The 22,662-nt window shown below is 41.9% G+C and overlaps 1 long non-coding RNA gene and 1 pseudogene across 2 annotated transcripts; both read left to right on the top strand.

The window, feature by feature from the left end:
- The first annotated feature begins 2,264 nt into the window (after positions 1-2,264).
- LOC117077452 lies at positions 2,265-3,948 on the top strand. Of its 2 annotated transcripts, none has more exons than XR_004434772.1 (3): positions 2,265-2,348; positions 2,681-2,744; positions 3,623-3,948. It is a non-coding gene; the product is annotated as an uncharacterized LOC117077452 (long non-coding RNA). The 2 variants fall into 2 exon arrangements; XR_004434771.1 differs by lacking the exon at positions 2,265-2,348 and adding an exon at positions 2,446-2,576.
- A 1,707-nt stretch (positions 3,949-5,655) lies between these two features.
- LOC117084764 lies at positions 5,656-5,885 on the top strand (annotated as a pseudogene).
- The last annotated feature ends 16,777 nt before the right edge of the window (positions 5,886-22,662 follow it).

The following is a 22,662-nucleotide window of genomic DNA, read 5'->3' as shown; positions in this document are numbered from 1 at the left end:
ATAGTGAGTGCAGCTCTTCCTTCCCCCTGCCTTCTGCGTCCCTTTAGTATGCATATGACAGCCTCATTCTGGTGGTCTGTCTTGAAAATCACCATAATGGAATATATATGAGGATTAGGCATAGAAATGTCAGGCCTTATTAAATTTCAGTAGTCAGACTCGCTTTTGTGTTCCCATTACCTCTCCGGTCTTTGAGAGTTTCCAGAGAGGAAGAATTCTCCATGTCCCATAGGAAATGTACCCCCTCCCCCAGTTTTAGCAGAACCTTGCCTGTTGTCAGTCATTATTGGAAGACTAACATGTTTTCCACTTTCATTGACTTCAAAAAAATTCTATTGCAAAGAAGACCTTTGGGTGATTCATGCAATCAAATTCTGTTAGGGAGGAGAAAGTCTAGCTGTCAGTGGTATTAATAAAGGCCCGGTGTAAAACCACAGAATCTGGGCATTCATACCCCCTCTCCCCAAGGAGCTCAGTGAGCTTTGGGTGCATTACTTTCCTTTATTCATCCTCACAAGGGAACTCGAAGAGGAAGAGGGGGGCCAGCCTTCTTTAAACAATCTTCCTAGAATTTGTAGCTGCTCTAATATACGTGGTACAGCAGTTCCCCCACCATAATCCACAGTTTTGCTTTCCGTGGTTTCAGTTACCTTCAGGACAGTATTATAAGATATTTTGAGAAAGAGAGAGAGACTACATACACATAAATCTTATTTGAGTATATTGTTATAATCATTCTATTTTATTTTTGTTTACTGCTGCCAATCTCTTACTGTGCCTAGTGTATAAATTAACCTTTATCATAGGTATGTATGGGAAAAAAATATAGTCTGTATAAAGTTCTGTACTATCTGCAGTTTCAGGCATACCCATGCAGATAATGGGGGCTACTGTATATACACTGTTTTTCACTCTAGGCTCCTCCAACTAAGTAGAAATGTAGAGACTTGATAAGGTTTAGAAAGAACCTAAAATAGCTATTAAAGGTAGAGCCACTCGATCAGCGCAGCTGTCAGGGTTTGAAGGCACCCCTGCTTTTGGAGCTGGCAAAGACCTAAGGAATCCACTATGAGGAGAAAAGGAGGAGGCATGGATACACACAGGTGATTTAGGAGCCTGCGGATACACCTCACTCTGAGGCAAGCTCTCCCACCCTCTGCCGCCAAGAAGAGTGCTGGCACATCTCTCTGGCAGTCTTCCACCTGAAAGAGCTAATCTGCCAGGCATCGCACACTCATCTTCCTGTGGGCTGCCAGGAAGAATCTGGGTCAGTGGGAGTTTACAGCTGTAGCAGCAGCCAGACCAGTCATGAACTATGGTGAGTCTACATCTCACCTGGTGGTCAGAGTGACCATGAGCACTCTTAAGAGAAACGGCTCTGATACCAAACCTGTTACTATGCAGAAAGTAAACTCAGACCCTTTGACATCTGTAGTCCCTCTGGAAAATTGGAAACCACACACACACACACACACACACACACACACACCTATCCCCAAGCTCTTATTAGCCCCCAACTCACTTTGCTCATCCACTTGCAGAAAAGATTTAATGAATCCTTTAAGCCTATGTTGCCTCTCCCAGGGGTATTTGCATAAAAGAGCCAATGAATAAAACCATCATTTTATATGGGAAATTGGCAAATCAAGTGGAGGAGGCATTTAAGACCTAGTAGATCCCTCACCTAGCCATAGATAATACAAGAAGTGTGGTGGATAACTACTGTACCTACTCAACATGCAGGGCATAGGAACAGCATGGAGACTGGCATGGAGGAGAGCTAAATTCTCAGCGGGCTGCTGCCAACTCAACAGTGAGGGGCTCAGACCCTTCACCTCTGTGGGTGTCAGTGTGCTTCTCTGTAGAATGAAGGGTAGGAAGAAGAACCGGTCCACACCACTCCTTCCACCACCTCCTCTCCTCATCCCTCTTTCTTCTCTTTCACTGTTGGGGTGGCTGTGTGGATATCAGAGTTCAGCTGTACGAGCCAGAGTGGGAGGTTTTGGCTGATTGCCAGTTTTCTTCAGAATTTCTCTACAGGTTGAGTTAGGGAGCAGCAAGCTGGTGGCGGGGGGGGACCAGTGTTTGTTGTCCTTTCCATAAAATGAGATCCATCTCTTCTAAGCCACCCCTTTCTCCAGTACTGACTGGCTGATCTCCAAGATACCTGATAGTCTAGTTTGAGGATTAGCCCTGTGGTCTGACCCACTGGCTACTCCAGATGGACCTGTCTCCAGGCTCTTCTGTGCGTTTGGCCTTCCCTCTGGGCAGAAATGCACCAGGGAAAGGACATAACTAAACCGGTTGTATCAGAGCAGCCTGCCTGAGAGAGATCAAGCAGGGCACAGGTAAAAATGTTAATAAAAATTAAAAATAGAATCTGCAGAACAGGTATTGCTCTTTCTCATTTGGCGAAGGCCTGCTGCCAACATCAGAGTGATCCTTACCAATGTGATGAGTGGGGGGGAAGGCCACAGAAAGGACTGCCGAATGCTTGTGTGATGTGTGTTGTTTTAACATTTCTGAAATCCCGTTCTTAGTCTGCACACCTTGTCCAAGGCTCCGATGTTATCCAAGTGATTCATCATTTAATGCTGTTGGCTTCAACATGGATTTAATGGTAATTAAACCAAGTGCACACCATGTGGAGATCTATTCACTTGAAGGTCCTTCAGTTCAGGTCACCAGGTATGCCCCAGGGCTCCTGCCACAGCTGATCCAGTGCTAGGTGCTGAGGATACATGGTGAGTTCCTTCCCTCCCCTCAGGGGCAGGTGTCTGGATGGGTAACTTTAATATGATGTCAGATACAGAGAGGGCCAAAGGAGCATGAAGGAAGGCCCTTGACCTCCCAGGTGGTGAGCTGGAGACCTCAGGGAGATAGAGTGAGGTGCAATTTGCAGGATGAAAGAAGTTACCCAGGTGAGCGGGAGGAAGGGAATGGCATTCCCAGTAGAGGGAGCTCTCTTTTTGTCTATTGTGGACAGGAAGGAGGTGGGAGGTGGGAGGTGGGAAGAAGGTGGTCAGAAGGAAGAAAAGGGATTGCATTCTGTCTCTTTTCTACCCATCTGCACTCTTATTCCTGCAGAAATAGAAAGAGAAAATCCACATCTAGGGATGGTTTTCATCAGCTTAAAGGAGGTAGAATAAATTTGGAGTATTGTTTCTAATAGCAACAAAACAACAAATCAGAAAACCCAACCCGCAAACAACCTGAATGTCTATCCGTAGGAAAATGCTTAAACAAACCCAGTACATTCATATATATTATAGAATAATATGTAGTTAAAAAAAATAAGATAGCTCTATATGTACAGAGAGATATCCAAGAAATATTAGTAAATAAAAAAGCAAGTCATAGAAAAATATATACAATGTATATGTTCCCATTTATGTAAAGAAATATGTGCATCTTACTTGCGGTGATGTATTTTTATGTGTCTATATACATGCACATATATAAACACATAGGAAAAAAGTCTGGAAAGATTCTTAACTTCTGGGGAGGGAAGTGGGATTGGAGGATGGCAAAGAAGGACTTTCACTTTCTGCTCAATTCGCTTCCATATTGTTTATATTTTTACTCGAGCATGTATTACTGAGGTAATTTTTTTTTTTTTTAGTCGGGGAGAAAGCAATTGAATAGAAATGCAAAGCTCTTCAAAGGAGACCTATAAAGTCATCTTTGTTTTGTTCATTCTTCTTATGTTTCTGCATTAGGGCATTCTCCTAAATTGGGGAGAAACCAAAATGCCCAGAAGTTAAATTCTGCAACTGTCATCATGCAAAATGCCAAATAAGAGAACATAAGTAAGTTGGATTCTATATTGTTAGGAAGGGATGGTTAATTTGATTGACTCTCGGGAGCTATTTTTCTAGCATTAAGTAATTCTAGGGAGCCCTTTTGTGATCATCTCTGAGTAAATAAAGAAGTGAAATTGCAATCAAATCAATAATGAATCAACTTTAATGCTCTCATAGAGAATATAAGCTAAATTACAATGTGGATTTAAATTGTAATATGTAAGAAGCACATTATCCCAATGGCAATATTTTCTAAAATGTCTCTTCTTTTTTGTTTTTTGTTTTTTTTGAGATGGACTTTTGCTCTTGTCACCCAGGCTGGAGTGCAATGGCTCAATCTCAGCTCACTGCAACCTCCACCCAGGTCCAAGTGATTTTCCTGCCTCAGCCTCCCAAGTAGCTGAGATTACAGGCGCCTGCCACTATACCCAACTAATTTTTGTATTTTGAGTAGAGATGAGGTTTCACCATATTGGCCAGACTGGTCTCAAACTCCTGACCTCAGGTGATCCACCTGCCTGGGCCTCCCAAAGTGCTGGGATTACAGCCATAAGCCACCACAGCCAGCCTAAAATGTCTCTTCTTACCTAGCTTCCACCTCCAAGCACACATGCCTCTCACACATCCGTGATTTTGTTATCTAGTACGAAGCCAACAACAAAGCAGAACATCTAGCACCAACAAATGTTTAGATGATACACTGTTAGAGCAGCTCCCACCAACACCAGATGGGCTTAGGGGTCATTTCCCTCTTTAGCGTCTCCACTACGGAAGCCTGCAGAAAATTTCTAAGGTAATCTGGTGCTGGTGAGAGCTGAGTTCAACTCCACTAGACCACAGAGTCCCAGATCATATGTCCCAGATTCAACCTCTGGTTCATGTCAGACCTAGCAAGAGTTTGGGGCCACCTTCACTTTTCAACTTGCCAGGGATAGAAAACGTGGATGGCCTTTCCCACTGTTTATGTTGGGTCAGGTCGCTTAACCTGGGTAGTCTCCTATTTCCTCACATCCACAGGGGCGTTCACTTTCTAGACCAGAGAATATATTTAAACCCCATGTTACCCTTAAGGAAAAAGCTCTAATAGTAAAGAAGATCATCTTTTTGAAGAGAAGGGCAAGGCAGTCTCACACCAAAACAAAGCAATCCACATAAGACCCTTTTCTTTTGCCTCAGGAATTCTTTCCTTTTGTTTTTTATTTTTTATTTAGTTGTTTTTTTTTTTTTTTTTTGAGACGGAGTCTTGCTCTGTCGCCCAGGCTGGAGTGCAGTGGCGCAATCTCAGCTCACTGCAAGCTCCGCCTCCCGGGCCCATGCCATTCTCCTGCCTCAGCCTCCTGAGTAGCTGGGACCACAGGTGCCTGCCACCGCGCCCGGCTAATTTTTTGTATTTTGAGTAGAGACGGGGTTTCACCTTGTTAGCCAGGATGGTCTCGGTCTCCTGACCTTGTGATCCGCCCGCCTCAGCCTCCCAAAGTGCTGGGATTACAGGTGCCACCATGCCCAGCTAATTTGTGTATTTTTTTTTTTTAAGTGGAGATGGGGTTTTGCCATGTTGCCCAGGTCAGTCTCGAACTCCTGAGCTCAAGCAATCCACCCTCCTCGGCCACCCAAAGTGTTGGGATTACACTGTGCCCAGCCACCTCAGGAATTCTCTAAGTGGAGAATTAGTGGTGGGAATGTTACACCTGATCGCTCACAGGTCTCTACATTCAAATTTGTCCAAGGCTTATTACTGGGATCCCTGGACATAATCCAAAGGGTTCACAGACTAGTTGGATGGGGGAGGAATCACTATTTCCACTAACCTCTCTCTGAAATTTATCAAGTTTTCTATTTTAAATAAGGTAACATTGCTTCTCGGTCTTTTGGCTAAGATCAAGTGTAGTATCTGTTCCTATCGGTTTAAATGTGGTAACAAACTACAGTAGTCTTATTGGTACCTGTGGCTTAGTCACCAATAGAAATCAAGATAATTTCATATAACATTATAGTTAAACCCCAGATATCTCAAAATATTTGCCCTGATAGCTATTGCAAAATTATGGAAGTTACTTAACTTGCCATTAGATCTTTTTGTATAATATTTAATAAATAAGAACATATAAAAATCTTTATCATAGATTTAAAAAAATATTTTAATAACTGTATTTCAGTATACCCAGATGCATTTTTAGCCCAATGTATTTTCTTTTTATAACCCAATTTTCTTTTATTGTTTTATATAAAGATAGTATTCTGAGTGAGATGCATAAACCTCACCAGTCTGCCAAAGGAATACATGTCCAATAAAGATTAAGAACCTCAACTCTAAGTGAAGTTAGAATGGAGTTTGCAAATGTTGCTCAGGGTCTGTGTCAATGTCACTTTATTTAAACATTCCTGAGATTCAGCCTCCAACTCACTGAGCTCCTCCTAACCAAATATGTGAAGGAAGAAGCTGCATCTGTATAAACATCATCCAGCTGAAGTGTCAGATTTCTTTCTCTTCTTCACAGTTGTTTGAAGCCAACAGTTAAAGGCATTAGAAGGATCAAATATCCTGTGTGGCTGGAAGAAGAGAAAAGAACTTTGGAATTATAACCCAAGCATTTGGTTTAACTCTGCTACCCTGTTTTCTTTGTTTGAATTAAGTGCAACCAGTAAGAGCTCAAAAAATGAAAGAATAAGTCATAAACTTTAAGTTACTGGTTTAATTTTCTCAGTAGGGCATTAGGGCATCACCTAATAGCTGCTTAACAGCTTGATAATGAGAGTCATGGCTTCTGATCAGTGCCTAGACGTGGTGTGACAAATGCATTTCACTGTGATCTGATCCAGTTACCACTAGGTTGGGAAGGGCTCTGAGGCCATCTCCAGGTCTAAGAAGGGGAAAGGTGCTATGGTAGATCACTGATGTCTGCTATGGTAAAGGGATGGAGCTGTGTGTATGCCCCATAATTACCCAGAGTTCCAGCCCTAACTGGTGCCAGTGGCCACCTTTATTTGAAACCCAGGCAGAAATATATTCCTGAATGTTCCTTCTGTATCTCCACTCTGTGCTGAATAGAAAGGGTAACCTCAGTTCCTGTAACTGTGGTGCCAACTAACTGCATTATATTGATGAACAAGGAGCATGAAACACAAGATATTGTATAAAACTATCTGGGATGCAAAAGCATTATAGCACAATTGATGAGAGAGAATTTACTAAAAAATTAATAAGTTGATCAAAGAAATGGGATTCCTGTGCTTCTTCCTATTTATTAGTATTACAAAGTTTGACCTCATGACTTCTGCTTGGAAATACTCAAACTCCCAAATCCAGTGCTTACTGACTCAGTTTCCCTGGCTGTTTCTTTTGTAGGCCCTTATTGGCGGGGGGCAGGGGGAGGTGGTGTTAATGCTACCTCGAACATACAGAGGACTTTCTAAAACACTGTCTCCTGTGATGCCGCCCAGCAGGCAGGAGAGGCTCCATTGTAATAATTATTTCCATTTTGCAGATAAAGAGACTGGGCTCCAGGAATTGACTTTCCCAGAATCCCGTTGTCACTTCAGGGCTCTCAAGATGTTGCCTTCCAGAGTTCTGCTTGCTTGTATCAGGTTCTCCTAAAGAAAGAAAGCCATTAAACAAGAAAACAAACCAACATTCTGTAATGGAATAAAAATATACTGTCATTCACCTATTAGCTCTTCTACATTGGCCAGGATGGAGGTGACATTCCTGGTTTTCTTATCTTTCCTCTTGTTTTAGCAGAATTTTTTTTTTTATTATTATACTTTAAGTTCTAGGGTACATGTGCATGACGTTTATATCATGTATAACTCCCCAATGCAATCCTTCCCTCCTCCCCCCTCCCCATGATAGGCCCCAGTGTGTGATGTTCCCCTTCCCGAGTCCAAGTCATCTCATTGTTCAGTTCCCACCTATGAGTGAGAACATGCGGTGTTTGGTTTCTCTTCTTGTGATAGTTTGCTAAGAATGATGGTTTCCAGCTGCATCCATGTCCCTACAGAGGACGCAAACTCATCCTTTTTTATGGCTGCGTAGTATTCCATGGTGTATATGTGCCACATTTTCTTAATCCAGTCTGTCACAGATGGACATTTGGGTTGATTCCAAGTCTTTGCTATTGTGAATAGTGCCGCAATAAACATACGTGTGCATGTGTCTTTGTAGTAGAGTAATTTATAATCCTTTGGGTATATACCCAGTAGTGGGATGGCTGGGTCATATGGTTCATCTAGTTCTAGATCCTTGAGGAATCTCCATACTGTTTTCCATAATGGTTGAACTAGTTTACAATCCCACCAACAGTGTAAAAGTGTTCCTATTTCTCCACATCCTCTCCAGCACCTGTTGTTTCCTGACTTCTTAATGATTGCCATTCTAACTGGTGTGAGATGGTATCTCATTGTGGTTTTGATTTGCATTTCTCTGATGGCGAGTGATGATGAGCATTTTTTCATGTGTCTGTTGGCTGTATGGATGTCTTCTTTTGAGAAATGTCTGTTCATATCCTTTCCCACTTTTTGATGGGGTTGTTTGTTTTTTCTTGTATATTTGTTTGAGTTCTTTGTAGATTCTGGATATTAGCCCTTTGTCAGATGAGTAGGTTGCAAAAATGTTCTCCCATTCTGTAGGTTGCCTGTTCACTCTGATGGTAGTTTCTTTAGCTGTGCAAAAGCTCTTTAGTTTAATTAGATCCCATGTGTCATTTTTGCTTTTGCTGCTGTTGCTTTTGGTGTTTTAGACATGAAGTCCTTGCCCATGCCTATGTCCTGAATGGTACTACCTAGATTTTCTTCTAGGGTTTTTATGGTATTAGGTCTAGCATTTAAGTCTCTAATCCATCTTGAATTAATTTTTGTATAAGGGATAAGGAAAGGATCCAGTTTCAGCTTTCTACTTATGGCTAGCCAATTTTCCCAGCACCATTTATTAAATAGGGAATCCTTCCCCATTTCTTGTTTCTCTCAGGTTTGTCAAAGATCAGATGGCTGTAGATGTGTGGTATTATTTCTGAGGACTCTGTTCTGTTCCATTGGTCTATATCTCTGTTGTGGTACCAGTATCATGCTGTTTTGGTTACTGTAGCCTTGTAGTATAGTTTGAAGTCAGGTAGCGTGACGCCTCCAGCTTTGTCCTTTTGACTTAGGATTGTCTTGGCAATGCGGGCTCTTTTTGGTTCCATATGAACTTTAAAGCAGTTTTTTCCAATTCTGTGAAGAAAGTCATTGGTAGCTTGATGGGGATGGCATTGAATCTATAAATCACCTTGGGCAGTATGGCCATTTTCACGATATTGATTCTTCCTATCCATGAGCATGGTATGTTCTTCCATTTGTTTGTGTCCTCTTTGATTTCACTGAGCAGTGGTTTGTAGTTCTCCTTGAAGAGGTCCTTTACATCCCTTGTAAGCTGGATTCCTAGGTATTTTATTCTCTTTGAAGCAATTGTGAATGGAAGTTCATTCCTGATTTGGCTCTCTGCTTGTCTGTTACTGGTGTATAAGAATGCTTGTGATTTTTGCACATTAATTTTGTATCCTGAGACTTTGCTGAAGTTGCTTATCAGCTTAAGGAGATTTTGGGCTGAGACAATGGGGTTTTCTAAATATACAATCATGTCATCTGCAAACAGGGACAATTTGACTTCTTCTTTTCCTAACTGGATACCCTTGATTTCTTTCTCTTGCCTGATTGCCCTAGCCAGAACTTCCAACACTATGTTGAATAGGAGTGGTGAGAGAGGGCATCCCTGTCTTGTGCCAGTTTTCAAAGGGAATTTTTCCAGTTTTTGCCCATTCAGTATGATATTAGCTGTGGGTTTGTCATAAATAGCTCTTATTATTTTGAGGTACGTTCCATCAATACCGAATTTATTGAGCGTTTTTAGCATAAAGGGCTGTTGAATTTTGTCAAAAGCCTTTTCTGCATCTATTGAGATAATCATGTGGTTCTTGTCTTTGGTTCTGTTATATGCTGGATTACGTTTATTGATTTGCGAATGTTGAACCAGCCTTGCATCCCAGGGATGAAGCCCACTTGATCATGGTGGATAAGCTTTTTGATGTGCTGCTGAATCCGGTTTGCCAGTATTTTATTGAGGATTTTGCATCGATGTTCATCAGGGATATTGGTCTAAAATTCTCTTTTTTGTTGTGTCTCTGCCAGGCTTTGGTATCAGGATGATGTTGGCCTCATAAAATGAGTTAGGGAGGATTCCCTCTTTTTCTATTGATTGGAATAGTTTCAGAAGGAATGGTACCAGCTCCTCCTTGTACCTCTGGTAGAATTCAGCTGTGAATCCATCTGGTCCTGGACTTTTTTGGTGGGTAGGCTATTAATTGTTGCCTCGATTTCAGAGCCTGCTATTGGTCTATTCAGGGATTCAACTTCTTCCTGGTTTAGTCTTGGGAGAGTGTAAGTGTCCAGGAAATTATCCATTTCTTCTAGATTTTCTAGTTGATTTGCGTAGAGGCATTTATAGTATTCTCTGATGGTTGTTTGTATTTCTGTGGGGTCGGTGGTGATATCCCCTTTATCATTTTTTATTGCGTCTATTTGATTCCTCTCTCTTTTCTTCTTAATTAGTCTTGCTAGCGGTCTGTCAATTTTGTTGATCTTTTCAAAAAACCAACTCCTGGATTCATTGATTTTTTGGAGGGTTTTTTGTGTCTCTATCTCCTTCAGTTCTGCTCTGATCTTAGTTATTTCTTGCCTTCTGCTAGCTTTTGAATGTGTTTGCTCTTGCCTCTCTAGTTCTTTTAATTGTGATGTTAGAGTGTCCATTTTAGATCTTTCCTGCTTTCTCTTGTGGGCATTTAGTGCTATAAATTTCCCTCTACACACTGCTTTAAATGTGTCCCAGAGATTCTGGTATGTTGTATCTTTGTTCTCATTGGTTTCAAAGAACATCTTTATTTCTGCTTTCATTTCGTTATGTACCCAGTAGTCATTCAGGAGCAGGTTGTTCAGTTTCCATGTAGTTGAGCGGTTTTGATTGAGTTTCTTAGTCCTGAGTTCTAGTTTGATTGCACTGTGGTCTGAGAGACAGTTTGTTATAATTTCTGTTCTTGTACATTTGCTGAGGAGTGCTTTACTTCCAATTATGTGGTCAATTTTGGAATAAGTGCGGTGTGGTGCTGAGAAGAATGTATATTCTGTTGATTTGGGGTGGAGAGTTCTATAGATGTCTATTAGGTCCGCTTGGTGCAGAGATGAGTTCAATTCCTGGATATCCTTGTTAACTTTCTGTCTTGTTGATCTGTCTAATGTTGACAGTGGAGTGTTGAAGTCTCCCATTATTATTGTATGGGAGTCTAAGTCTCTTTGTAGGTCTCTAAGGACTTGCTTTATGAATCTGGGTGCTCCTGTATTGGGTGCATATATATTTAGGAGAGTTAGCTCTTCCTGTTGAATTGATCCCTTTACCATTATGTAATGGCCTTCTTTGTCTCTTTTGATCTTTGATGGTTTAAAGTCTGTTTTATCAGAGACTAGGATTGCAACCCCTGCTTTTTTTTGTTCTCCATTTGCTTGGTAGATCTTCCTCCATCCCTTTATTTTGAGCCTATGTATGTCTCTGCATGTGAGATGGGTCTCCTGAATACAGCAGACTGATGGGTCTTGACTCTTTATCCAGTTTGCCAGTCTGTGTCTTTTAATTGGAGCATTTAGTCCATTTACATTTAAGGTTAATATTGTTATGTGTGAACTTGATCCTGTCATTATGATATTAACTGGTTATTTTGCTCGTTAGTTGATGCAGTTTCTTCCTAGCCTCGATGGTCTTTACATTTTGGCATGTTTTTGCAATGGCTGGTACCGGTTGTTCCTTTCCATGTTTAGGGCTTCCTTCAGGGTCTCTTGTAAGGCAGGCCTGGTGGTGACAAAATCTCTAAGCATTTGCTTATCTGTAAAGGATTTTATTTCCCCTCACTGATGAAGCTTAGTTTGGCTGGATATGAAATTCTGGGTTTAAAATTCTTTTCTTTAAGAACGTTGAATATTGGCCCCCACTCTCTTCTGGCTTGTAGAGTTTCTGCGAGAGATCTGCTGTTATTCTGATGGGCTTCCCTTTGTGGGTAACCCGACCTTTCTCTCTGGCTGCCCTTAAGATTTTTTCCTTCATTTCAACTTTGGTGAATCTGGCAATTATGTGTCTTGGAGTTGCTCTTCTGGAGGAGTATCTTTGTGGCGTTCTCTGTATTTCCTGAATTTGAATGTTGGCCTGCCCTACTAGGTTGGGGAAGTTCTCCTGGATGATATCCTGAAGAGTGTTTTCCAACTTGGTTCCATTTTCCCCCTCACTTTCAGGCACCCCAATCAGACGTAGATTTGGTCTTTTTACATAATCCCATACTTCTTGCAGGCTTTGTTCATTTCTTTTTCTCTTTTTTCTTTTGGTTTCTCTTCTCGCTTCATTTCATTCATTTGATCCTCAATCGCTGATACTCTTTCTTCCAGTTGATCGAGTCGGTTACTGAAGCTTGTGCATTTGTCACGTATTTCTCGTGTCATGGTTTTCATCTCTGTCATTTCGTTTATGATCTTCTCTGCATTAATTAGTCTAGCTGTCAATTCTTCCACTTTTTTTCAAGATTTTTAGTTTCTTTGCGCTGGGTACGTAATTCCTCCTTTAGCTCTGAGAGGTTTGATGGACTGAAGCCTTCTTCTCTCATCTCGTCAAAGTCATTCTCTGACCAGCTTTGATCCGTTGCTGGCGATGGGCTGCGCTCCTTTGCAGGGGGAGATGCGCTCTTATTTTTTGAATTTCCAGCTTTTCTGCCCTGCTTCCTCCCCATCTTTGTGGTTTTATCTGTCTCTGGTCTTTGATGATGGTGACGTACTGATGGGGTTTTGGTATAGGTGTCCTTCCTGTTTGATAGTTTTCCATCTGACAGTCAGAAGGACTGTCTGTTGGTCTGTTGGAGATTGCTTGAGGTCCACTCCAGACCCTGTTTGCCTGGGTATCAGCAGCAGAGGTTGCCGAAGATAGAATATTGCTGAACAGCGAGTGTACCTGTCTGATTCTTTCTTTGGAAGTTTCCTCTCAGGGGTGACTCCACCCTGTGAGGTGTGGGGTGTCAGACTGCCCCCAGTGGGGGATGTCTCCCAGCTAGGCTACTCAGGGGTCAGGTACCCACCTGAGCAGGCAGTCTGTCCGTTCTCAGATCTCAACCTCCGCGTTAGGAGATCCATGGCTGTCCCCAAAGCTGTCAGACAGAGTCGTTCGTGTCTGCACCGGCCCCTGCTCTTTCCCCTATTGGACTGCAGCTGTGCGCTGTCCGCAGAGATAGAGTCTACAGAGACAGGCAGGCTTCCTTGAGCTGCTGTGAGCTCCACCCAGTTCGAGCTTCCCAGCGGCTTTGTTTACCTACTTAAGCCTCAGCAATGGCGGGCACCCCTCCCCCAGCCTCGCTGCTGCCTTGCGGATAGATCGCCGCAGACGGCTGTGTTAGCAGTGAGGGAGGCTCCGTGGGCGTGGGACCCTCCCGGCCAGGTGTGGGATAATTCTCCTGGTGTGCCTGTTTCCTTAAAGCGCAGTATTGGGGTGGGAGTTACCCGATTTTCCAGGTGTTGTGTGTCTCAGTTCCCCTGGCTAGGAAAACGGATTTCCTTCCCCCTTGCGCTTCCAGGTGAGGCGATGCCTCGCCCTGCTTCAGCTCTTGCTGGTCAGGCTGCAGCAGCTGACCAGCACCAATTGTCCGGCACTCGCTAGAGAGATGACCCCAGTACCTCAGTTGAAAATGCAGAAATCACCGGTCTTCTGTGTCGCTCGCGCTGGGAGTTGGAGACTGGAGCTGTTCCTATTCGGCCATCTTGCTCTGGGTCTCTGTTTTAGCAGAATTTAAGGAATCTGCTTAACCATTTGTACTTTGTTCTACTGCCAGTCCAATCAAATTTAAACAATGGATTCCCAAGCCAAGCTTCTAACTACAGCTCACCAGGCATCCTAGTTGGACTGATTTTGCTTTTGTTTTGAGAAATTATGAAAAAGGCAAGTTGTTTTACATGTAAGTACTGACCATTTGGGAAAAGCTGTTATTTGCCTCTAGCTAAAATATGCAAGAAAAGGAGATGGATGGGTTTGGGGACTTGCCTTAAACTAAACTAATCAAGATGGTAATTCCTGAGTAATTCATGGTTCCTAGCGGTCTTGTTAGATCAGTGGGTGAGATTCTTGGCCTCATATTTTGCCCCAGCTGCTAGTCCAATTCTCTGATCTCTGTTCACCCACACCATAGCCCTGGACTCTGGCTGCAAGAGTAGAAACATTCTGTTGTTTCCTCTAATCTTGTAAATTCATTTGTGCATCAACTATGTGCCAGTCATCCTAAAGAAACTTACAGCCAAGTTAAAGACCGACAAGTTAAAGGGCAATTTTATTTTAAAAAAGAACTCTACAGAGTGCATGTTTGTGAACCCTGGTCTTTGGAATTCAGGGGAAATTTTCTGGAGGAAGGGACATTTAAACTAAGGCCTTAAAGAAGAGTAGGAGAAGGAAAGGGGAAGGAGTGAAAGAAGGCATTTGAGGCAGAAGAAAATGTGTGCAAAAGGTAAGTAGACAAAAGAGTGAGTTCAAGTTTAAAGCAGAGAATGTAAGGGATGATATAGAGGTGGGGAGAGGTGGGAAGAATATGGCTGGGAATGTAGACAAGAACCAAATCATAAACAACCTAACATGTGAACTAACATTTTGGGGCCACATCCTGAGAGCAATAGGTAGTCACTTTGTTATTAATTTGATCACGATTGCTTTGACTGCTCTGTGGAGAATGGACTTAAGAGGAGCAATATTGCAAGCAGGGAGGCCCACTTCAATCCACGGGAAGCTTTCTGGAAGCCTAAAATATAATGGAGAGAGTAGATATGGAGAGAAAAGAATTCCAGAATCACAAGGTCAGCATTCCAGTACAGCAGGTAATTATTTCTAGGCCCTCTTCATTGGATTATCATTTGATGTTTCTGGTTTTCACCTGTTTCACTTACCCCTGAGTTGCAGGGACTGAGCATAAATGAGCTCCACTCTTAGAAAGAACAATGGTTGACTAAGCATGGAGAAGGGTTCATTTTAGGTCTCAAGTGTAGTTAACAAGTGCCAAGGTTTGTACATATGTTTCATTATAGACACCAATTCTGATGATTGGGGCTGAGATAGATGTAGGAAGTTTATTTTAGGATGCACAGGGAAGTAAGGAAGCAGAGGAAGCCATCTTAACACTGGCCAAGCCAAGCTTCATAGAGCACTGAAATGTCTCTTAAGGCATCACAGTAACCCCAGCGACTCAAGAGAAGTCTGGCAGCCAGCATTTCTCTGCCTCTGCTTTTGTGCCAACATCTCAACTACCAACTCCTTTGACACCTCATAGCTTTTACTGCCTCATGGCTTCTGCTTACCACCATGTGTGTGTGTGCTGTTCAGTTTTAGTCTCTACTGTCTCTATTGCTGTAAGAGGGTTTCCCATACCTTGACACCCTGAGCCCCAACCCAAAAACCTGAAATCATCTTCCCTGATAGCTCAAGGCAGAAAACTCCTCGGGAGAATCGTTATTGGTTTTGTTTGGGTTATTCACCTATCCCTGCTCTAATCACTGAGGCCAGGAGGCTGAGGATACATGTGTAGCTAGCAATTTGGGGATCCCATCTCAACCACATGTCATGGGGAGGAGTTCTCCACCAGCAACCTGTGGTGATCCACTAGCAACCTGTGATGATCCACTAGCAACTTCTGGCAACTTTTCTGAGCAGAAAAAAATTGTCATTGGCAGGCATTTTGGGCTTCATGGCTTGTCCCGAAGGTAACATTTTTCTAAATATAGGTAACTACGTTAACAACTTCAAGTTTTAACTTTCTCTGCTGGAAATTAAGTTTGTCAGAATGTTAGTTTTAAAATAAATCTTACATCTTTGGAACTTTCATAAGACTTTGTGCAGGAAGAAATAAAACAAAGACAAATTATTACATGCTATCTTTTTCTCTATCAAGAGTCTTTTAGAAAAACAACGATACCAGTTATGTTCCTTTGGTTGCAAGCAACAGAAATCAACACTGGCAAACCTAAGCAAAGTAGAATGTACTGGGAGAATATTGAAAAAGTCAGTCACTGGAACATCTGTGGTCTATGAAGCAGGAATCATAGAACTGACTGACTTTAAGCAGGAATAGCATATCAGAGCATACCTTGAGGATGAAAGAGCTCCGGATGTATACAGGTGGCAGAATTATAAAGAAAAGCAAGAAAATCATCCTCACAACAGTCAGGATAATGGTCACCTTAAGAATGAAGGCAGAATTAGCTATATAATTTGTGAGACTCAGAAGAAACTTAAAATGCAGGGCCACTTGCTCAAAAATTATAAAAAATTTCAAGAAGGCAACTGCAGATGTTAAATCAAGCATGGGACCCTTCTGAGCATGAAACCCTGTGTGATTGCAGGGTCCAAAACCCTTGAAGCTGTCCCTGAGGCAAGAAGATGGTTTTGACTGGTGAAGAGCATACAGAAGACTTTGGTGGATTCATAAACTGGACAATGCTGCTACATAGGCATTTGCTTTTGGTTATTTGCAAATCTTTCATGTCGCTTTTGCATTTTTCTTTGTGTTATATTTCACAATTAAAAAAAACTAACTGTGTCTTCTGTCCTTGTGCCAACCATACGACATTCAATATTCCAAGGAATCTGAGTGGCAAAGTTTAAGTCAAGTACCCTTGTCCTGGCTGTGCAGAGGATAATACTACTACTAATAACAACAAAAATGAGAAGGCAAACAAGAACAGGATGAAGAAGAAGAACAAGTAGAAGAGCTAATACTAGCAGTTGCCACATGTTTTATGTGTTATTTCTAAATTAACTCATCAAATATACTCATAACAACCGTATGAAACAGAAACTTTTCCCTTCAGCTTTTGAAGTGGGAAATGGGTAGTGTACTTCGATTTTTTGACTGCTAAGAGCTCTCACCATGAGAGGAGACCATGCTCTAACAGGAAGCAGGGCTTACTGGGATTGTGAGTAGCCACAAAATAACAAATGTCTACTACACAGAGGGTCAGAGGACTTCACTACAATCTTCCTTCTTTTTTTTTTGGAGACAGAGTCTTGCTTTGTTGCCCAGGCTGGAGTACAGTGGCATGATTTCAGCTCACAGCAACCTCTGCCTCCTAGGTTCAAGTGATTCTCTTGCCTCAGCCTCCCGAGTAGCTGGGACTACAGGCATGCACCACCACACCCACCTAATTTCTGTATTTTTAAAATAGAGACAGAGTTTTGCCATGTTGGTCAGGCTGGTCTTGAACTCCTGACCTCAAGTGATTCACCCACCTCAGCTTCTGAAAGTGCTGGGATTACAGGCATGAGCCACCATGCCCAGCCTATTCCTTCTCATATGTAATAATCATTTGTTGATTTTCAAAGTTTAATGCCCTAAGCTAGGTAATATATAGGAGAGACAAAATTAAACAAGACAGTGACCTCCCAGGTACTATGTCACTTAAAAAAAAAAAAAAAAAACTATGTCACTTAAGAAAAAAAGGGAAAAAGAGGGACTACACCCCCTAAGGAAAGTTCACCTACAAAGAAACAATACATGAAGTGCTTAGTAACTGAAGAAGATGAGTCTAGGACATGTCCAGGGCCATCATGATCACATCACACATCACATTCTCAAGGTAGCTTCAGTCCCCGCAAAGATGGACTCAGAAAACTAAACTCACAGTAAGTCTGCCCTCAGATTTAACCTGGCCACAGCCGTCATCACTTATTTGCCAAACTGGAACAGCTGAGGAGCACGACTACACACAGACATTAGATTCACAGATATGCAAGGCTGCCAAATGGGGACTCATGAAGAGGCAGAAATCTGGAAATCCCATTAGCGACAGATGCAGCGCAGCATGCATGTCTGGGGAGGCACTGGCCCCAGCCCTTGGGGAAAGGCAGATCCATCTTAGACCATGACAGCCACTCCAAACCAATCTGAGGCCAGTGTGAGGGTGAGACGTGGTGCAAAGCAGGGGTGGATAAAGCCAAGCAGTTAGCAGCCATCTACTTGCCCCAGTAGGGCAAAGATTGCTTGGTTTCTGAGAGAAATGAGTTCAAGTCTTTGGAGGGCCTCTAATTTGATGTTTTGAATGGGAACCAAAACGGGCAAGTTTGAATCCTACCTCTACCACTTCACCTTGGGCGGGTTCCTTCACCTCTCTTTTTCTTCTCCACAAAGTGGAAGTGACACATTCTAGGGTTGTTGCAATAATTAAATGGAAAAATACATATACATTGGCAATAGTAATTATCGTTAATTGTGTCCTATATAAAACGAAGAAGTTGAATGAAAGATTCTCTTTGTTTCTTTCTAATGCTAACATTCTGCGATGATCTTAAAAGTACCCGAGATGAGATATCCCTGGTTCATTCCTTTTGTTCTTAACAGCATCTGAACATTAATGATTTTGGATTTCTATAACAGAACTAGCTGTCTGATTGAAAGTGTGACCTGTGTGTCTATTTTTACTTCTGTTTTTATGCCTCTTAAAATCTTTGATGATATCTGTGCACTAGCTCACGTAAAACACAACTGCTTTCATCTAACCACTTCAACATTTGTAATCAGTGTTGACTAGGGAGGGAAACTTGGAGATTTCACTTGGCTATTTTCACTCAGTCCTACCTTTCACAGAGAGCTCATTCAGGAAGGAATGAATTGAGGCTGAAAGGGGCACATATAAATGTGAATATAGTCACATGACAGGAGAATTCTAGATTTAGAAGTTCAACGTGGGGATTACACTTGCTGAAAATAATCTTAATGTATATTTTAGTGGTAAATTGTTAACATTCTTTCCATATTTCCTGACCTCAGCTATTCCCTTTCCTCCGCTGTGGTTAAGGGTAAAATTCAGGAATGGATAACTTTCAGAGAACCAGGGAGACAGGATTTTGCCTGTGGTCAGGAAAAAAAAAAAAGAAAGAAAGAAAGAAAGAGAGAAATTTCATTTGCTTCGAAGCTGGTTTGTGAGAGGTCAGGGGTGGGGAAGGCAGAGGGAGGAGGCCTCTCCAGGGGCCCAGCCGAGGCTCCAGCTCCCTTTTTGTTTTAATCTGGTTTGTGGTCCTGCTGGCCCAGAGAAAATATGGACTTGCACTAATGTAGCCCAGGAAAAATACTGGAAGGAAAAAAGCTTAGACACTTAGTATAAACTACAGAAAATAAAAGCAATAAACTGCACAAGCAAATGAGACTTTCCTGATGGAAGTACTGTGATTTCTCAAAGCCAATAAAAGAGTCCGCAAATACATCCTCAAAGAAACTTGATTGTTTATTGTGGTGTCACATTTATGACCCACATAAGTAGCAGTCAACTAATATCTTTATAAAACTCTGATTTATAGGTACTTTGATGGGCTTTTCTGCCTACTGGGACCCCAAATGTGACAGGACCACCTCCCTATTTGCATGAGGAATTCTTGTTGTTATTGAGGACTGTGGAAGTCCAGTAACCAAGATGGTTACTGTTGATGACAGTTTTACATATTCCAATTTTCCAAGGGGCAAAAGTCACATGCATACGACTGAATTCTTGGTGGAAGTTCTTTCCATTTTCTTTATGGTGATAATGAGAGACAAAGAATTTCCTTAGGAAAAGATCTCTAATAAAATTATGAATAAATCACTTGGACTGATCCCAAATGGAGAAATCAATTTGATTTGTAGAAGCTAAGCCCTTTAGATTCTTCCGCAACATTTTGGTAAACTCATTTTTTAAACACAGCAGCAAACCACAAATTGGTCCTGTAAATCATGTAGATCACTAGATTTGGGAGACTAGAGGACTAGGAAAAAATGACGACAGTAATCCAGCAAATGTTTAATTTCTATCCCCACCCCCAAAAGGAACAACTACCCTTTCAGAGCCAAGTCCTGACTTCAGGGCTGCCCACAGTCTTCCTCTCTGAAAGCCCTGTAGAAAATTAGAGGGGCGGAAGGCAATCATTTAAAATAGATCACATTCAGTTTTATTAAAAAACCAAAACAGCTGGGGTATTGATTTGCAAGCTCTGTAATGCCATTGGTATGCCCGACCTGGTCAAGATATTAAAAAGATATTTAAGGAAATGTCAGTAAGTGTCTCAGGCACAAGCTTTGGCATATTCAGCTAGCATTGTGGTGCTGTGGGTAATTCGTCTTCCTTTATGTTTTGCTATGCAGCACAGAGGGGAGGGGGACATTTACAAAATGATTTACTGTGACACATCCATTATAATGAAAGTATGTGCCGCTTGCCAGCACTCCTGGCCCATCGTCTCCCTCCCAGATGCTCGGCCATATGTCCCATGCTTGGCGTGAGCGACAGTTGTGTTGGTAGAGAAGGATCTCGGTGTTTTTAACAGAAATCCCAGAAAGCTCTGAGGTTGCAGGCTCAGGTAAGAAAAGCAGCAGGAAAGGGCCCGTCGTTTGGGACTAAGTATTTTTAAAGATGCTTCAGTGGTATAACCACAGGATGGAGTGAGATTTACTGTCTCCTCAAGGTCAGGAAGACTGCTGAGAGAGGAGCTCAAGCTTCTCTTGGGGAGCTTTCCACCGTTGCTGGCCTCCCAGCTCAAGTTCTCTTTCCTTCCTCACCCCTCCCCAAGATAGCTGGCTGCTCTCTGCTCTATCTTCTGACAGCAGCCCATTCCTCAGTTACCAGGACCTTGCATCCACATTTGAGAGGCACACATTACTGCCCTTTGTGAAAGCAGATGCTACTTTGACCATGTGGGTCTCCTGGCTCCCTAATTATTGCAACCCTAGCTTAATTGCCTCTGCTCCTGGAATAAAATCAGCACTTACTGAACACCTACGTATGGAAGACATCATGCTAGGCCCTGTGAAAGAAAGAAAGAAATTTGGTATACAGTTGGTTTTGCCTTGAAAAGTTTACCATCTAGTTGTGAATTAGTACTCCCATCTATGTCCCGGCAAACCCTGGGCAAGCTTCTTAACCTCTTTGCGCCTTGATTTCTCCATTTGTAAAAGAGAGAACAATAGTATACAGGACTGATGTAAATAAATTAATATGTATAAAATGCTTAAACTAGTACATGACACATAATAATCACTCAGTAAATGTTAGCTAAATTTGGCCCCTAGTTGGAGGAAAAAAAGAGGAATAAAATTATATGTATATGCTGTACCTTGTAATAAAATTTTATATATGTTCACTGAATTCTCATGATACCATGTAAGAGATATTACTCTTACATGTAATCATGTAAGGTAGATATTACTGTTACTCTTTAATTTTTAGTAAATTGAGTCTCTGCTAGGTTAATACTTTATCCAGGTGTTCAATGTTGACCACGCTTACAGTCAAGGCCAAAACTACTTAGTGCCAAAGCCCATAATTTTGAAAAGACAAATAATTTAAAATTTAAATAACGTTTACAAGACACTAGAGGTTGTCTAGCAAAGGTCAGTCTCTGATTGATTTCCCAATAAATTGCATGAGAAGACATTGCCTAAGAGTTCACTTTGATATGGAGCTGGCAACCACAGGGAGCTCTTCCCACCACTAGACCTGAATGAAGCATCGAGGAGCCATTCTTGGAAGCCAGGGAGGGGAGTGGAATGGAAAAGGCTGCCTGGCAGGAGTTGTATCTCTAGGTGGAGGGACACAGCCAACCTGCCGGAACCAGCAGAGAAGGGGCCAGGAACATACTCTGATCTTACCTCCTCCTTCCTCTCTGCTGCCAGTACCCTTGGGTAAGCAAGCCCTTTGCTGCTGTCTAAATAGGTCATCCTCCCTGGGCAGAGAACAGGATGCAGAAGAGTAGAGAGAGGACCTGGGGGTGCCAATGTAAGATATCCAACACAGGAAGTTTGTTATAAGATTAGATAACTTACATGGCACTGTGTCTGCTACACAGAAGATACTGATCACCTGATGGTTACTATTATTTCTTATTATTTGTCCTGCTTTGGTTGGCTTGGTATTTTATGTGTCCAGCTCAGCTGGCCTCACCACAAACAAAAGAGTTTTCTAATCCCTGTAGTAGCATGAGAAGTGACTCACTAAAAAGTCAATTAAGTTTCTTGCTTACAATCTTTTGCCTCTATTTTTTTTAAAGAGAGCTTGAAAATGGGGTTGGGGGTGGGGAACTTGGAAATCATTTTTTTAAACACAAGCTTTGTGATTTGTCTTATTGGAAGTTCTTAACAGAGGAAAGGGGCCTGTTTGTTTAGATTGCTATGCAACAGGAGGCATTGAGTAAATGGTTTCCCAGTTTTTATTATTTTAAACTTCACCCAGGAGAAAATTGATCCAAGTTTAAGAAAGAGAGGAGGAATGGAATATAGACTCTAATGTTTCCAAAATTCTAAATGGTACTGCAAATAATAGAACCCTAAAACAAACATTCCCAAACAGAAAATTACCTTTGTATTTCTCACTTTCAAGGTAAAATCCGTAGAAAATATGTCTTCATCTATTCAAACAGATTTTTTTCCAGCTAATTTATACATTACATGCTAAATAATGACTGAAAGTTGAAAGTTTATCACTTTCTACCAAATATCAGCAAAAGATTAAGTTGCTGTAGAATAATTACTTTTTATCTCCGTTTTTCGCCCACAACATGCAGAAAGCACAACTAGGCAGAAGCCATCATTGACCAAGAGGAAAGCGGGGTGGATGCCTCCTAAAATTCTTTCCCTATCTCAAACTCAGTCACCAGTTTTTACAAAAGCTTCAGATTCCCCCATCAAGCTATTTTTTATTAGGTCAAGAGCTTTGGGGTTGATATTCATGTTGGTGCTGGCTCTATCAGGCTGGCAGGCTTAAGGCAGTTTCTGAATTTCCTGTTCAAGTTAGAGGGGAAAATGCACATGCG

The sequence above is a fragment of the Trachypithecus francoisi genome, unplaced genomic scaffold (genome assembly GCF_009764315.1).
Source record: "Trachypithecus francoisi isolate TF-2019V2 unplaced genomic scaffold, Tfra_2.0 Lachesis_group0, whole genome shotgun sequence".
Lineage (NCBI taxonomy): Eukaryota > Metazoa > Chordata > Mammalia > Primates > Cercopithecidae > Trachypithecus > Trachypithecus francoisi.
Note: the sequence above shows the minus strand (reverse complement) of the source record. Positions and strands in the feature narration are given on the sequence as shown.